Here is a 17,144-nt window from a genome sequence, read left to right on the forward strand (position 1 = left end):
AATTTCGCCGGGCTCAGTGATGCACACCTGTAATCCCGGAGGCTCAGGAGGCTGGGGCAGGAGGATCACAAGGTCAAAGCCAGCCTCAGCAACTTAACAAGGCCCTAAGTGAGTGCAAGACCCTGTCTCAAAATAAAAAGAGCTGGGATGTGGCTTAATGGTTAAGCGTGGATTCAATCCCCAGTACCGAAAACAAAAACAAAAACCCCAAAGGAAAAGTTCTTCCTTGTTTATCTGAAATTGAAAGTTACTTGGTGACTCTACCCAGAGCATTTAGCCATGCTCCGAGACATTTTTGGTAGGGGGGAGGTTTCTACTGCTGCCTAGTGGGCAGAGACCAAAAATGCTCTAAATATCCTTCAGCGTGCAGGAACCCTGATACAGCCAAGACTCACCCAGCTCAAAATGTTACTATGCCAAGGTGGAGAAGCCCTGCTCCAGGCCTAGCCTTGGCCCCTTTGGTGCAAACCTAGTGCTGGGGGCACTTTTAATTCGATAAATTAACTCCCCGTGGGGGAATGCATTATGATAGCCTCGGCTCTTGTGCCTCTACCAAGAGCAAGGAATTGAGGAATGGGATAGAGAGCCCTGGTGTGCCAAGAGAGAACAAAGAAGGCTGGGAGACACAGACTAGGGACCTCCTGCACCTCCGTCTGACTTCTGTAGAAGCGGCAGAGTGGAGACACCAGAATGAGTGGGATGAGATCTAACAGATACCGCAGCCTCCAGGATCCTGATCCTACACCCCAGCTGTGAGGAACAGTGTTGAGGACCCCCAAGGCCGGCTCTCCACCGCAGTCTGAAGTGTGCGCTGGCAGCCTGGGTGCAGGATGAGCAAAGGAATGAATTTGGGAAGAAAGAAGGAACACCGTGAACCTGAGTCCTTGGATGGTCAAGTTTTCATATGACAGTCATTTCTTTTTGTCTGGTCTCAGTTTCCCCATTCCTAGAATGAGGAAGTTGAAGATAAGAAGTGCTTCTCAAACTTCCATAAGCAACTGAATCAACCAGAGATTGACCAGTTAAAACACCCTGGGGGGCCTGCCCCCAGAGATTCTGATTGATGCTCTGGGATGAGACCAAAGAATCTGTATCCCTAACCAGGTCCTGGATGAGGTCGCAGGTCCTGAGACCCACCTTGGGCAGCGCTAGACAGTGTGGCTGGTGAGGGTGCTCCAGGATCTCCAAGTTCCCTGAGTGCCCTGGCAGGGCTGATGGGCCCACACAGGAAGCCTCTTGTCTTTTCCCTGGCGCATTCGCAGAGGGTCCAGTAGTTGGTTTCATCAACTGCAGAAAACCAGCCTCACTAGCCCTTGTGCTGGGAGATGCTGCCATCTAGTGGATGTGTCTGTACTGTGCGGGGCCCAGCGTGCGGCCAGTGCCGGTTCCTGACTGAGGGAGGAATGGTCCTGGGAGGTCTACTTTTCCTATCAGGAAGCAGCCTTGTTCACGTCTGGGCCATCTGATCCCTTTGGAGTCCGCTGTGGATATTGATGCCTGGATTATTTTGGGAAAATAAAACAAAATGAGGCTGCAAGCCTAGGGGATAGCTTGCTAGGGGAAACTTGGAATATAGCTGAGCATAGTGGCCACCCCTGTAATCCCAGTGATTTGGGAGGCTGAGGAAGGAGGATCGCAAATGTGAGGCCTGCCTCAGCACTTAGCAAGGCCCTAAGCAACTTAGCAAGATCCTGCGTCAGAAAACAAATAAATAAATAAAAAGGGCTGGGGATGTGGTTCAGTGGTAGAACATGTGATCAGCATACATGAGGTTGTGGCTTCAACCCCCAGGACCAAAACAAAACAAATGCCTGTTATACTGTTATCTCTTTTGAAAATCTAATTAATTTTTGTAATTACAATTTTATTTTAAGAAAGGAAGCATCGTGTACAGCATGTTTTCTTGAAATAAATATACATTATGGAATGGCTAAATTAAGCTAATTAACATATATGCATCTCCTCATGTACTTCCCATCCCATATACTTTTTTTTTTCCTTTTTGTAGTTGTAGATGGACAGCATACCTTTATTTATTTTTATGCGGTGCTAAGGATCGAACCCAGTGCCTCACACATGCTAGGCAAGCGCTTTGCCACTGAGCCACATCCCCAGCCCACTTTTAAAAAATGTTTTAATTTTTAAATTTTTCAAATTTTGAGACAGGGTCTCCCTAAATTGCTGAGGCTGGCTTTGACCTTGTGATCCTCCTGCCTCAGCCTCTCAAGCCATTGGGGAACTCCGGGTGATTTTCAAGAACACAACACACATTGTTTTTAACCCACAGTCATCATGTGTAGTAGATGTCTTGAACTAATTCCTGCTAACTGAAATGCTATGTCCCTTGACCAACCTCTTTCCATTCCATCTCCTAGTTATCTTGATTTACTAAACATAGATGTTCATGGGGATGTTTCTATGGAAAAAGATTTGTGTGTCTTTACATATTTCTGCTACAGATCCTCTCCAGGGGGCTCCATACGCCAATTTTGTTGTTGTTTCTTTATGAAGCTGAGTCTCACTATGTTGCCTGTGTTGCCCAGGCTGGTCTTGAACTTGCTATCCTCCTGTCTCAGCCTCCCAAGGAGCTGAGACAACAGGCACATACCACCACTAGGCCTGGCAAGGCACTTTGAAAATGTTGGTGAAAATATGATATGTCAAGACCTTTGTAAAAAAAAAAAAGAAAGAAAGAAAATGTTGGTGATTCACTTATCCAATTAGGAAAAAAGGAAAAAGAAAACAATAAGAATATTGGCGAGTATGTGAAGAGGGGAGAAAGACCTTTGGTGTGTGTGTGTGTGTGTGTGTGTGTGTGTGTGTGACTGAGTTGCTGGAGCTGGCCTTGAACTCCTGGGTGCAAGTGATCCTCTGCCTCAGCTTCCCAAGTAGCTGGGACCACAGGCACCCAGCAAGAGAGAGGCCGGGTACATGCGTTCATGGGATGGACCTCTGGGAGGGAACTCACCCTGCAGCCGCCCTGAGCTGGCTGGGGACAATCCAGCTTTGTTTCACTCTCCACTTCTTGGACCTTGAAAGAGGAACCTGGAGACTGTCAAGGGTTCTGAGTTTAACATCATCAAAATCACCTGGAGAGCAAGGTGATTTTCAGTCACAGACTGAGCAAGGCCTGAGGTGGGCCTGAAAGTCCCTTTTCTAACCAGCTTCCCTGTCCCTATGTGACATGTGCAACCTTGGCCCCTCTGAGCCCCAGCTTCCTTGTCTGGGAAGCTTCGAGAGTAATGTAGGTATCACGTGAGAAAATGTGTATAAAGTTATTGTCACTCCCTGAATGGTTTTAAACATGTCCCTAGCATTGAATCAGTAATCGATGCCCAGAAATCTTCCTTAAGAAATTCATTGTATGACCAAAGATGTTCACAGTGGTATTATTTATGATAATGAGAACCAGGAAACAGCCTAAATGCCCAATAAGAGAAGAATTATTTAATGTATTTAATAAGTCATGGTGTACCTACGTGTTGGAATATAATAAAATTATTAGAAATGGCATTTTTTCAAAAGAGCTCTAATGACTTCAGAGAATGCTCACAGCACTTTTTTTTTCTTTTGTTGGTACTTGGGTTTGAACTCAGGGGTGCTTTACCATTGAGCTATGTCCCCAGTCCTTTTTTTTTTTTTGAGACAGGATCTCACTAAATTGCTGAAGCTGGCCTTGAACTTGTGATCCCCCTGCCTCAGCATCCTAAGTCCCTGGGATTTCAGGCATGGGCCACCACGCCTGGCCACAGCATACTTCTTAAGGATGTATTTATTTACTTATTTATTTCGCCATGCTGGGGATCAAACCCAGGATGTTAAGGATCCCAAATGGGGTCAGCTGGGTTGGGGGTAGGAGGACAGCAGATAAAAGAAACAATCCGTTCCCGGAGGGGGCGCCTGGCAGAGTGCAAAGATGGTGAGCCCTAGACTGAAGGGGTCTGCTTAAGAAAATAAAGTTTCCCCATAAGGAAGTCATAATTATAAACACTTTGGAAATTTCAAAATAATAAAAGGAAGAAACCCAAACTGGCTCCTGTTGTCAGTCAGCACCGGGTGGGGAGGGGCGCTTAGCCACAGCCAGCTTTATATGTGTCTCTCTTGGTGGCCACGAGCCCAGGCCCTAGGGCTCAGGGCTTAGCTTGCTGGTTGGGGCCGAGGAGAGGAGAGATGGTGGCGGAGATCCACTGGAGAGCTGAGCCATGGAACCCCAGTGTGGAGCCAGACTTTGGGCTTCCAGGATCTGAAACCTGCCCAAGCACTACAGTGGGTGTAGTGCTGCCCCGCCAGCCCTGCGGTCAGCTCCAGGGACAACACCGTGGGCTGACCTGAGCTCTCAGCTTGGACTCTCACCACAGGGCTCAGACAGCAGGACAGAGCACCCTGCCTCCAAAAGGGTCTGTGGTTGGGTGTCTTCATTCCTGAGGTTAGTGAGACAAAGCACAGAAAACTCAGCCCAGGACAGAAAGATTGTTAACCTTGTTTCCCCAAAGGTTGGAGGGGAGGAGAGGGAAAAGAGGAAAGGAAAAAACAAAGTCAGTTTTAAAATAAGCCACTAGTGGGCTGGGGTTGTGGCTCAGTGGCAGAGCGCTTGCCTGGCCTGTGTGAGGCACTGGGTTGGATCCTCATCACCATATAAAAATAAATAAATAAAATAAATGTCTATCAACAACTAAAAAAAAAAATATATATATATATGCCGCTAGTGATCAAGCAAGGTTTATATTTAAAGCATGAAGTGGATCCCTGCAGAAGATTGGATTTGGATTTTCAAAATAGGTTCTGGCCCTGAGAGTCCACACAGCCCAAGGGCTAAGAGTCTGGGCCTCTCTTCTGGGTTACTTAATGTCCTTAAAGAAAAGCTCAGTTTTCATAATACTTATACTGTCTAGCAATTAAATGTCAAAAAAGAAAAAAGAAAGCACCAGATAGATAACAGGGATTAATGTAAACACAAGATAAATAAGATAAGATGCAGACACTTCTACTTTAGTTAGGCTCCTTGTGTTTTCAACTGGGTGTGGACTTTGGCTCTGTCCTGTCGTGGTCTGCCGGGCCCCAGCCATCTTAGCAAAGAATCCTGCTAAACCATCCTGGAACAGGGTCCGCTTCATGCTTTAAATAGAAACCTTGCTGCTTGATTACTAGTGGCTTATTTTAAAACTGATATTTTTGTTTTTTCTTTCCCCTCTCCCCGTCTCTAACCTTTGGGGAAGGAGATTAACAATCTTTCTGTCCTGGGCTGAGTTATCTGTCCTTTGTCTCACTAACCTCAGGAATGAAGAAGTTCAGACCTGGGGGCTGGTACCAGCAGAGGCGACTCTCTAGATGACAATTATGACTCCTGATAGGCACACTTGGAACTTTTTATCTTTGTATGTTTAAAAACCCACTGTTGCTCCAGACAGAATCACAGCCTCTGAGACGTGAGCCTGCTGCCTTCTCCTTTGCTAGCAAATCAATAAAAACTTCCTTCTCTTTTTTCCCCCCAAAACCTTGTCCTCGTTATTGGATCTGTACCAGGAACAAGGATTGCACTTTCCATACCAATCTCCCCACCATGATATCATGTTCTTCAAGCCCCTCCTTTGATGTAGAAATCCTTGGCCTGTCTTTAGCAAGAGTCCCCAACCCCTGATGTCTCCTGCTAGTGAATTCCATCCACTGATCCCTCACTCTGCTCCTTGGCTATGAATCCCCACTGGTCCTTGCTGTATTCAAAATTGAGCCCCAATGTCTTTCTGCTACTACAACAGCCTTCGACAAAGTCTCTTCCTCCTCCTCCTCCTCCTCCTCCTCCTCTTCCTCTTCCTTCTTCTTTTTCCTTCTTTTCTTCTCCTTCTTATAATGCTGAGGAGCAAACCCAGGGCCTTGCACATGCTAGGCAAGCGCTCTACCACTGGGCTATGTTCCCAGTACTTCCTTATCATTAAAAAAAAAAAAAGAAAGAAAGAAAGTGAGAGTAATTTTTCCTTAGCATTCCCAATCTGAACAAAGACTTAATTAAACCAAATTAAATCAAAAGAATTAAAACCAAATTAAATAATTAAATACGTTAAATAAATTAAATTAAATAATTAATGATTAAACCAAAGGAAAACTAAATGTCAGGCAGTAAGTCCTGTATCACTGTTGAAAATTCCATCCTACCCAGTACGTGGCACAAATATCCAAACTTTGATAGGATCTCAGAACATATTTGTTGAATGAATAGATGCTGAGTATCCTTAAACAGTTAAAAAAAAATAAGTAATAAAAGTCATAGTATTTAAGAGATCACTCTTATCTGTTCCCTTAGTGCAGAAAGGTGGGAGGGAATGGAGAGAGAATCCTGGGAGAGACCCAGGTGATCCCTGCCCTAGAGTTAGGCTCTCCTAACCCTGACTCTGAGTCCCAGTCCCCTGTCTAGAGAATGAACAGGCTGGGAACAGGAAATTAAGGAAACTAAGAAAATTTTCATCAAGGAAAAAAATTAAAATTTCAAAAAAATTTTATATGAAATTCATTTTAGTAATGATTATATATATATATATATATATATATATATATATATATATAGTCTACAAAATTGTAACATCAATTTCATGAAACTGCAATAGTCTTACCATGTGGGATAGGCTATATTTTCCTTGCTATTTTTTTATTTTTAATATTTTTAGTTATAGATGGACACAATACCTTTATTTTATTTATTTATTTTTATGTGGTGCTAGGATCAAATCCAGTGCCTCACATGTTCTAGACAAGCACTCTACCACTGAGCCACAACCCCAGCCCCCCTCCTTGCTATTTTTTAAAATATTTTTTTAGTTGTTGATGGACCTTTATTATTCATTTATTTATTTGCTTATTTATTTATATGTGGTGCTGAGAATCGAACCCAGTGCCTCACACATACTAGGCAAGTGCTTTACCACTGAGCCATAACCCCAGTCCCTTTCTTGATATTTTTATTCGTTTTTATTCTTTATTTCTTTCTTTCCTTCCTTCCTTTTCTGCTGGGGATTGAACCCAGGGGTGTTCTACCACTGAGCTACATCCCTAACCCTTTAAAAAAATTATTTTGAGACAGAGTCTCACTTATGTTGACCAGATTGGCATTAAATTTGTGATTCTCCTGCCTCAGTCTCCTGAGTCTGTGGGATTACAAGCCAAAGAAATAATTTTTATTATTCACCTATGGATCACAAACTGGAATTTGGAAGTGCTTGTTGGAGGGCCTCCTCTCTAGGTCTGGGGTTCTGATCTGCCTTACTTCTACCTCCCCACCTTCTGTTTGCAGTGCCCTCTGCCCTCTGCCCTCTGCCAATCTACTTGGCCTTGACTTCTTCCAGGCCTCACTGGTTCTTCCTCCACCAGGAAGTCTGCCCTTCACACAGCCCACTTTTCAATCCATTTTCATTGGTTTGTTTCCTCCATTGGCCACAGCTGCCCTTTAGCTGGGGAATATTTATTTATGGCAGCTGGGGTGCTGTGGGGAGACAAAAAGGTGTAAGATGTGTTCGGAGGCTCAGGCACCTAGTTGGTACCATTAGCAAGACACAGAAAACAGGGACAGGAGAAGGCAGCTCCCAAGGCGTGACCATGGGGAGGGGTGGCTTTTCCTTATATCCCCCACATTGACCCCTGCAAGAACTCAGGGAAGTGGAGGAAGGACAAAGAGACTTAGGGCTGGGGACAAAAGTTGGCCCAAAGGGAAGGGAGTGGCAGAAAGAACCTTCTTGAACAGAGAGGCCAGAATCCAAGTCCCCACACAGTGCTGAGGGGAATGGGTCAGAGGGAGGCTTCCTGGTGCTGCACTGACTGCGTCAGTGGTGACTAACAACCTGGACTCGGCAGCTACAGGTTCCACTCTGCACAGATGCCCAAGGGTCCAAGCGACTGGGCACTCCTGACCAGAGTTGGCTAGAGGAGCTGCAGACAGGTTTATCTTGAAGAGAAAAAAAAAAATCCAGAAAAAGAAAGTTGCTTGAATTAGTTCATGGTTTTACTTCATAGTCTACGAAGGGAAAGAGTCTGTCCTCAACCAAATTGTCCTCAGAATACCGTGAACTTTTCCATCTAGGCCTGAGCTTCTGGAACTCTGTTTGTCTCCACTGCGGCCAAGATTACCCAAGAAGCTCAGGTTCTTCATCCTCCACCCCCGTGCCCAGGTGCTGTCCATCACCCTGGCCTGCAGCAGGATCCTGAGAGACAAATTCAGCCAGAACCCCCTGCCCCCCACCCCACATTAGTTTACTAACTTTCTACCCACTGACCCCCTACCCTGCTTCTTGGCTGTGAGTTCCTATTGCTGGTGCTGTTCTGGGGTTGAGCCCAGCCTCTCTCCTGCACTGCAAATCCCCAGTACAGTGTGCCTGACCAAGGCAAAAGTTCTAACTCTTGACTCTGCCTTGGTCCAGCCATGTGACCTTGGTTTGTTTTGTTTGGGGGACTGAACCCAGGGGAGCTCTACCAGGAAGAGATATCCCCAGCCCTTTTTATCTTTTATTTTATTTTTGACAGGCTCTTGCTAAGGTGCTGAGGCTCAGCCTCCCAAGTAGCTTGGGCTACAGGTGTGAGCCACTGACTCTGGCTGTTTTAGTCATTTCTGTATCCTCTGGTATCTAGAACTTGGTACATAGCAGGTGCTCAGCTATTACTTGTTGAATGAATACATGAATGGATGAAGGAACGGAGTGAGTCTCAGAGAGGTTAAATAATGCAACTAACCCAATGCTATTTGTTAGCACAAATGATGCACACGCGACCAAGGTGAGAGACAGGAAGCAAACCTCAGATCAGCAAGCTTTTCTTCATTCAGTCAGTGTTCAGGGGGGCGGAGGAGTCGATTGGTGGAACATCTGGCACGGCTCATTTTCAGGGCAGAAAATGGTGCGGGGCTGGAGCAAGGGTCTGGGTTATATAGGCTTCGTTTAGGGTGGGGCAGGAGAGTAGTTTGGGGGGTTCATTGTATTAGGGTGTGGGACAGGAATGCTCATAGGGAATTTCCTGGGGCTATTGTATTGGGGTCAGCTGATCCATGGTGGGGGCGGGGGTCAGGTGCCAGTTCCTTTTTTCACTCTGGCTGAGGCCTGGGATTTTAAATGATTTTATCCTAAGCTTTTAGCTTAGGAAAAATGTCCTTGGACTTATTTTCCATTATCCAGCCAGCAATTAGGAGATCTGAAATCCCTGGAGTTGATTCATTTACTTCTAAATTCTGTCTCTTTCAGTCAACAAATATTTACCGAGAGCCTCCTCATTCCTGGTGGGCATTGTGCTAGGCGCTGGGGACAGAGCAGTGAATACAGCAGACAAAATCCTGGTCCCCGCGGTGCTTGCCTCCCAGCATCCTCCCCTGTGAAAAGAGATGCAGTGTCACAGGACCCCGGTGCCAGGCCCACATACTGACACTGCAGTTACCTGTCCATGGCAGACATAACTAGTCAATCAAGGCTACACACTTTATCAAAGAGGAAGCTGCCCCAGAGATGCTCAGGGATGCATCCTCTGAACAGCAGAGCTGGATTCAAACCTGGGCTGTCTCACCCTCCACACCACATGGCCCCAGCTCCGGTGTCGAAACTCCAAAGAGATTGTGCAAGTCCAGGAACAGGCTCTGTAGAGGAAAGCAGGGCCGTGTGCAGAGGCGAGGAAACATTTTTTGGTTATTCATAATTTCCCGTACAGTACTGGGCAGGGCCTTTTTTGAATCCTTCTGGCAAAATTCCTTAAAGGCAAGGCCCATGTCTTCTTGTGTGTGTGTGTGTGTGTGTGTGTGTGTGTGTGTGTGTGTGTGTGGTGCTGGGGATTGAACAGAGGGCCTTGTGCATGTGAGGCAAGCACTCTACCTACTGAGCTATGTCCCCAGCCCCAAGGCCCATGTCTTAATTCACCTCTGAGCCTTGCTAATGTCTAACCCAGTGCTGAGAACTCAACTGGAGCTCAGGTAAAACATTTAAATGGACTAGATTCCTCTTTGAAGTTGAAGCACTGAGGCAATTATATCTGCTCATAAAAACATACTGAAAACAAGATCACCTTTAAAAAACACATTTAAAAAATTCCCAACATTCCCGACACACTTCTAATGCAAGCTTTCTATTTGGGGCTTTAAATCCAACTCAACATTTTCTTTCTTGAGAGTTTGCAGATGTGGTCACCAAAGAAGGAGAAAGAGAAGCAAAGAGCCTTGACGGCTCCCTTGGACCCTCCCTGACACATTCCTCAGGGGGGGAAGGAGGCCTCCCACTTTCTAAGTGTCAGATTCTGACTGGAGGGGAGAGGGGGAGGGGAGAGTTATTTGAAACCAAAACTCTGTGGAAACTTGTTTTCACAAAGTTTTCTTGTGTGACCTGACCCAGAAGCTCTGGGGAAGTTTGAGTGAGATTTTGAAGTTCAGAGGCAGCTGCCCATGCAATAGGTCCGGAAGCTTCCTTCAGACTGAGGCCCTTCTTATGGAAGCCCCCCCAAAACATAAATAGTTCCAGAGTGGCAAGAAGGGGAACCCCTCAATGTGCTTGTGTGGGTGGCTTTGTCTTTCCTTTTCCACAGTGGGTAGTAAACTTCCAGAAGTTGACACTGAACCAAAATAGAGGGATTTCTCCAATCCATTCGACTAATGCTATTGCTCCCCAGAAGGAGCTCATTGTACTTTCGAGCAGTAAACTGAGGCTTTTGCAAAAGGTATAGCAAAGCTCTAAATTATAACGAATAACAGTTCATGTTCATCTGACATATTGAATAGCAGCAATATGTGCCACAGTTAAAAAGCAGAGTTTTTTTTTTTTTGGAGACAAGGTCTCTCTATGCTACCCAGGTTGGCCTCGAACTCCTGGGCTCCAGTGATCCTCCTGCCTCAGCCTTCTAAGCAGCTGAGTCTACTACAGCACCCCGCTGTGCCTGGCAAAAATACAGCTTTGGAGTTGGGCAGATTAGGTTTGAACCCCAGTGTTATCATTTTGCAGGTGCAAGGCCGTAGGTAAATAGTCGAATCTCTTTAGGTTTCAATATCCTCTGTGACTAACTAGGCATAACAATCGTTCCAGATTCATGGGGTTGTTGTGAGGATTACGTGAGTGTGTATCCATATGATTCAGTATGTTGAATCACCAGTAAATGTTAGCTCAGTGGTAAGTAGCCTCTGAAATGTCTCTCAATGGTCCCCGTCTCCTGGGACTCACATCCTTTGTGAAAGAAATCTCCTTTTGAGTGGACCTAGTGACTAACTTCTAGCAAATACAGTCTAGCAAAAGTGACAGAATGTCAGGGACCCCCATCTTGAAAAGAAGACCGAAGTTGGAGGTCCTCTATTTCCTGATTTCAAAAATATTACAAACTACAATAATCAAAACAGTGTGGTACTGGTTAAAGATGGACATGCAGACCAGAGGTATAGGCTCCCTTACCTTTTTAATTTTTTTTTTTTTTGGTGGTACAGGGGATTGAATTCAGGGGTATTCTACCACTGAGCCATATCCCCAGTCTTTTTCATTTAACTTTTTAAAATTTTGTTTTGAGACAGGGTCTCATGAAGTTGCCCAGTCTGGCCTCCAACTTGTGATCTTCCTGCTGCAGCCTCCCAAATCGTTGATGCATGAGCCATGGTGACTGGCCTTTACTGCCTTTCTGATTGCAATGGCATATATGTGTACTGGGCTGATGAGAACCTGGACCCAGAGGGTGGCTCCGCTCATTCTAGAGCCAGCTGTGTTCTGGGCATCTCTGAGCCATGCAACTCTGAAGATTGTGCTCAGGCAGCAGAAGGGTTAGGAACAAAAATTTCAGTATCACAGGCGGGCACAGCGGCATGTGTCTCTCTAGTCCCCACTACTCAGGAGGCTAAGGTGGGAGGAGCCCTTGAGCCAGGCTTCCAGGCTAGCCTGGGCAACACAGTGAGACCCCGAATCAAGAGGAAAAAAGAGAGAGAAGGAAAGAGAGAGAGGGGAAGAGAGAAAGGGTGATTTGGGGTGTTTTAGTCAGCTTTCTCACCACTGTGACCAAAAGAGCTGTCAAGAACAATTAGAGGAAGAAAAGTTTATTTGAGGGCTCCCAGTTTCAGAGATCTCAGTCCCTAGACAGCTGGCTCCATCCCTCGGGCTCGAGGTGAGGCAGAACATCATGGCAAAAGAATGTGGTGGTGAGAAGTGGCTCACATGATGATCAGAAAGCAGAGAGAGAGAGAGACAGCTCCCTCTACACAGACAAAATACGGGTACCCCAAAGGCCTGCCCCCAGGGACCCACCTCCTCCAGACTACCTGCCTTCTGTTACCACTCAGTTTATCTCTACCAGTGGATTAATTCACTGACTGGGTTAAGGTTCTCATAAACCAATCATTTCACCTCTGAGTGTTCTTCATCGTCTCATCGTCTCGACACCTCAGATCTAAACCATAGCATTGGGTAAATCACTGAAACTACCACTCTGAACCTCAGTTTTGTCATCTGTTAAATGAGGAGAACAATACTGCTGAGCTCAGGGGGGTGTGGTGAGAATGAGGTAAGAATGCACACAAGTTGCTTAGTCTTGCCCCTAGTAAAGTGCTCAGTACTTACTGCTGTTATCTAACGAGCAGACCTTGTAATATGTGCAAGACGGTACTTATGAATTGGATAAGTACAGTTATAACAAAGTAAAGCATGCCGGTCAAAGGCAAAGAGACAGGTAAAACTCCTTCCCCATTGAACTGGAATCAAGAGATCAGACTGTCCTTCACCTCCCGGTGCAGTTAGAAGCTGTTGGCTGATGGAAACTCCCCAGGGTGGAAATCACACCATGGTGTCTACTAGGCTGAGTGGTTTTAATCATCTATAAAGCTCCCTCAATGTGTTTTGTTTTGTTTCTGCTATGACAAAATACAGGCCATTGGGCCATGGAAGCTTGATTCACAGCCTCTTCCCAAACGCAAACAATGAGCCAGAGGACAAACACTGGCCTGCCTGAGTCAGTGGAAAATTCCAGATGTTTGTGGCTCATTAACTGCCAAATTGACAGCTATGAAAGCTGTCAACTGTGATCAGTAAGTAGACATTATTAGCTCCATGTTACCCTGAAGAAAGATTTGTCCCACAGGCATATTTTATAAAAGGACCAAGTATAACATGATCTTGTGAGTGTGTGTGGGGAGGGGGTGCTGGGGCTGACTATACCCCGGGCCTTGCACAAGCACGGTACCACCAAGCTACATCCCCAGCCCTTTTAAATTTTTATTTTGAGACAGGGTCTAAGTTGCCCAGGGTGACCTTGAATTTGAGATTCTCTGCCTCAGCCTCCCAAATAGCTGGGATTGCAGGTATGCACCCCCACGCCGGGCTAACACGCATTCACCAACTTCTCTTACAGATCCAATGTCAGAGAAGCAGCAATAAATAACAAGGAGGGGAACAGCATCCTCAAAGCCGGAATCTGGGACATGATTTATACCCAGATGATGGGGACCTCTGTGGATAGGTAGTCTCTAGAAGAAGACATATTTGGGTAATAGTTATCAAAATCCTACTTCCTTATCTACTTACCTTGTGACCTAGTAATGTCACCTTTGGGAATTTGTTTAAAGGAAATTTATTTTAAAAAATGAATATTTCTACTTTGTGTAGAACCAGAGAAATGAAAAATTGTGCTCCATTTGTGTACTATGAATTGAAATGCATTCTGCTGTCATGTATGACAAATTACAACAAAAAATTAATTAATTAAAAATAAAATAATATAAAATAACAGCAACAACAAAAAGAAATGAAGATTTATCTATACGTATATTTCACTTAGCATGTAATAGCAAAAATTGGAATAGTGGAAGATAATAAAATAAATAACAGATAATCATAACAGAAAGTTCTGTGCACAACCACATACATATGTATACATGGAAACATTCACAATACATGGAGCTTCAAAAGTGAACAAAAACAAGTAACAAACAATTCATACCATTTATTATTATCTTCTTCTTCATTTTTTTTTTTTGGTACCTGAGATTGAACTGAGGGGCACTCGACCACTGAGCCACATCCCCAGCCTTATTTTGTGTTTTATTTAGAGACAGGGTCTCACTGAGTTGCTTAGTACCTTGCTTTTGCTGAGTCTGGCTTTGAACTTTCGATCCTCCTGCCTTGGCCTCCCAAGCCACTGTGATTACAGGTGAGTGTCACTGCACCCAGCTCTTATCATTTTTGTAAAGAGAAAAAAAAAATTCAGTAATCCAGGGATTTCTATGTGCTAGGCATCTTGTGAGTACTTAAGTGAGGTTGATTTAGTTCATCCTTACACTAAATGGTACTCAGTGTTAGGTATTGTTTTTATCCCCCCTTCACAGATAAGACAATTGAATCATAGAGAAGTTACATGTTAGGAAACTAGAGCTAAGACTGAATCCTGAACAGGCTTCAGAGTTCAATCAACACTTTTGATGCTGCCTCTCAGCATGTTGTAGGGACAAACGAGGGAAGGCATCGAAGATAGCAGGAAACAGTTTTATTTGGCTGCAGCCAGGCTCAGAGGGCACAGCTTTTGCTGTAATCAGTTAATCCCCTGAACCCTGAGTTCAGGTAGTTTCAGAGTTTTATACCCAGCATGTAAGGGGAGGGGCTCAGAAGTTCACAGTCTGCAGAAGTTCACATAAAAGCAGCTTCTTCTTTCACTGTTCTGGGCAAGTTAACTCTTCAAGGACAATACCTGAGAAGGGAGAGCTGCTTCTCCCCTTTCTTTCCTCTCCCTGCCAGCTGTTACCATGGAGCCCCATTGTAACTTATCTTAAAAATGCAGACATCTCTGTGAAGCCCAGCTCAAGGCCAGAGGCCTTGTTTGTACATTTCTACAAAGTACTATACTGGATACGTTTGTGAAAACTAGTAAGGGAGTGTCCAGCACCTGGAGCGCTGGTATCTTCTCAGCCAATGGCCAAGTAAACAGGGCGACATGAAAATAGGAAGTTTATCTACATTGAACTCTTTCTCAGAGACTCTTTTGCTGACAGTCCTAAAATTAGCCATGGTGAAGCGGGCTTTTCTGTGGAGAAAGGGGGTGCCACTTCGGGGCTGGGGATGTGGTTCAAGTGGTAGCGCGCTGGCCTGGCATGCGTGCAGCCCAGGTTCGATCCTCAGCACTACATACAAAGATGTTGTGTCCGCCAAAAACTAAAAAAAAAAAAAAAAATTAAAAAATTCTCTTAAAAAAAAAGGGGGGGGGGTGCCACTTCAAGCACAGAAAAAATGCTGGAGGAACATTACTTCAAAGCACTAACAATGGGGCCGGAGGTGCATCTAGTGGTGGGGTTCATGATAAGCGTACATGAGGCCCTTGGTTGGCTGTCCAGTATCTCTCTGTCACCCCCCCAACACCCAAAAGTTAACCATGGTTATATCTGGAAGATGATATGTTGAATAAGTTTTATGTTATTTTTTATCTGCCTTTTTTATAGTTAAAGTGTTATTTAACAAGGCAAAACTTTAATTAAAATGTTTAAAATACAAGATCTCTGCTGCAGACTTCAACCAGAATCTCTGAGGGGCTGGGGTTGTGGAGCACTCGCTAGCACATGTGGGATCCTGGGTTCGATCCTCAGCACTGCACAAAAATAAATAAAAATAAAATGAAAGATATTGTGTTCATCTACAACTAAAAAAAAAAAAAAAAGAATTTCTGAGCCTCGGTTTCTTCATCTGTAGAATAGCAGTCACACTATTGGGTAGAGCTACCAGTTGGACAGAATAAAATAATGGATATGAAAGCACTTTGAAGGTGTAGATTGAGAGCAGGTTAAAAGCACAGGGGCTATTACAATATTAAGTAGAAAGTGATAAGCAAATATGTTTCCAAGAATTCAGAGATGGATGCTGAGCAAACACTGGTAGCTTGAGTGGTTTCACATCTTCTTGATTCTCTTTGGTGCCTCCCACTTTTATTTTTCTTCCTTTCTTAATTTACCTTTTAAAATTTTTGGTGCTGGGGATGGAACCTAGGATCTCACATATGCTAGGCAAGTGCTCTGTCACTGAGCTGCATACCCAGCCTTGCCCCATTATTCCTGCGCTGGGGATTGCATATGTCCTCCCTCATGCCATAGATATGAACAGGTGGGAGACAGGCATTGTCACAGTCTTACACATAAGTAGATGACTCCTCTATTCCATTTTTGTCCCTTGGTATGTTCCAGATTTCCTCTACCAACCTAGTTGCCAGTCTCAGTTTTTCTTGGTCATTCTTCTCAAGTATACTGCCCAACTCTGGGCTCACCTAGCTTCTGATCTGAAGGGCTAGATGCTCAGAATCAGAAGTGGGTCAAAACAATGAACAGCTGAGACAACAGACTAGCAAGGAGCCTGATGCAGAGCCTGGGAGTTCACTTCTGTGATTAACACTTTTCAAAGCAAATCTAAACCAGGCCCGGTGGTTATCCCAGTGACCTGGGAGGCTGAGGCAGGAGGCCAGCCTGGGTAGTTTAGTGACATCCTGTCTCAAAATAAAAAATAAAAAGGACTGGGGATATAGCTCAGGGGTAGAGTTCCTCTGTGATCAATTTCCAGCAAAGGGGGTGGGGGATAGTCTAAATAACCCAGGATGTTCAGGAGCTATTTTGTCACTCTCTTGTTGTTTGAGAATTACAGAAGAGGGACTTTCTCATATATGTAGCACTGCACAAATTACCCTTAGAAAAGCTTAGAGCAGTAGTTTGCAACTAGAACAAAACATTGGGAGTAGTGACTTAAAATACCCATGTGCACATCCCCAAGGATTCTGATATTCTGGGATGGTGTTTGAGCCTCAGAATCCTTTGAAGATCTTGAATGTTGAACTCCTGGGTCAGAGTCACAGGAAGTATGGGAGGTGAGCACAGACTTCCTGTGTCCCACGGAGTAATTGGACTGAGATGATTGTCATGGCTGACAACAGATTTGCAACTTCTCCAGTGAGTGGGCTTATAGAAGGGAGCCACAGATGCTTCCCCAGGAAACAAACTCGTAATGTGGGGAGGGATGTGTGTTTTGATACCAGTTTGGCAACCGAACCCAAGCCCTGAAGCTCATCCAAATATGGGGCAGGTGTTCCATTTTACCCTTTGGCAGATTCCAAGAATTTGCTGCTTCTAACTGAAATAAGCCATCAGCTGACAGACTTGCAATCATTCAAAGTTGACATTCAAAATTCATAGATGAGTTTGA

This window comes from Marmota flaviventris, chromosome 10 (genome assembly GCF_047511675.1).
Source record: "Marmota flaviventris isolate mMarFla1 chromosome 10, mMarFla1.hap1, whole genome shotgun sequence".
Lineage (NCBI taxonomy): Eukaryota > Metazoa > Chordata > Mammalia > Rodentia > Sciuridae > Marmota > Marmota flaviventris.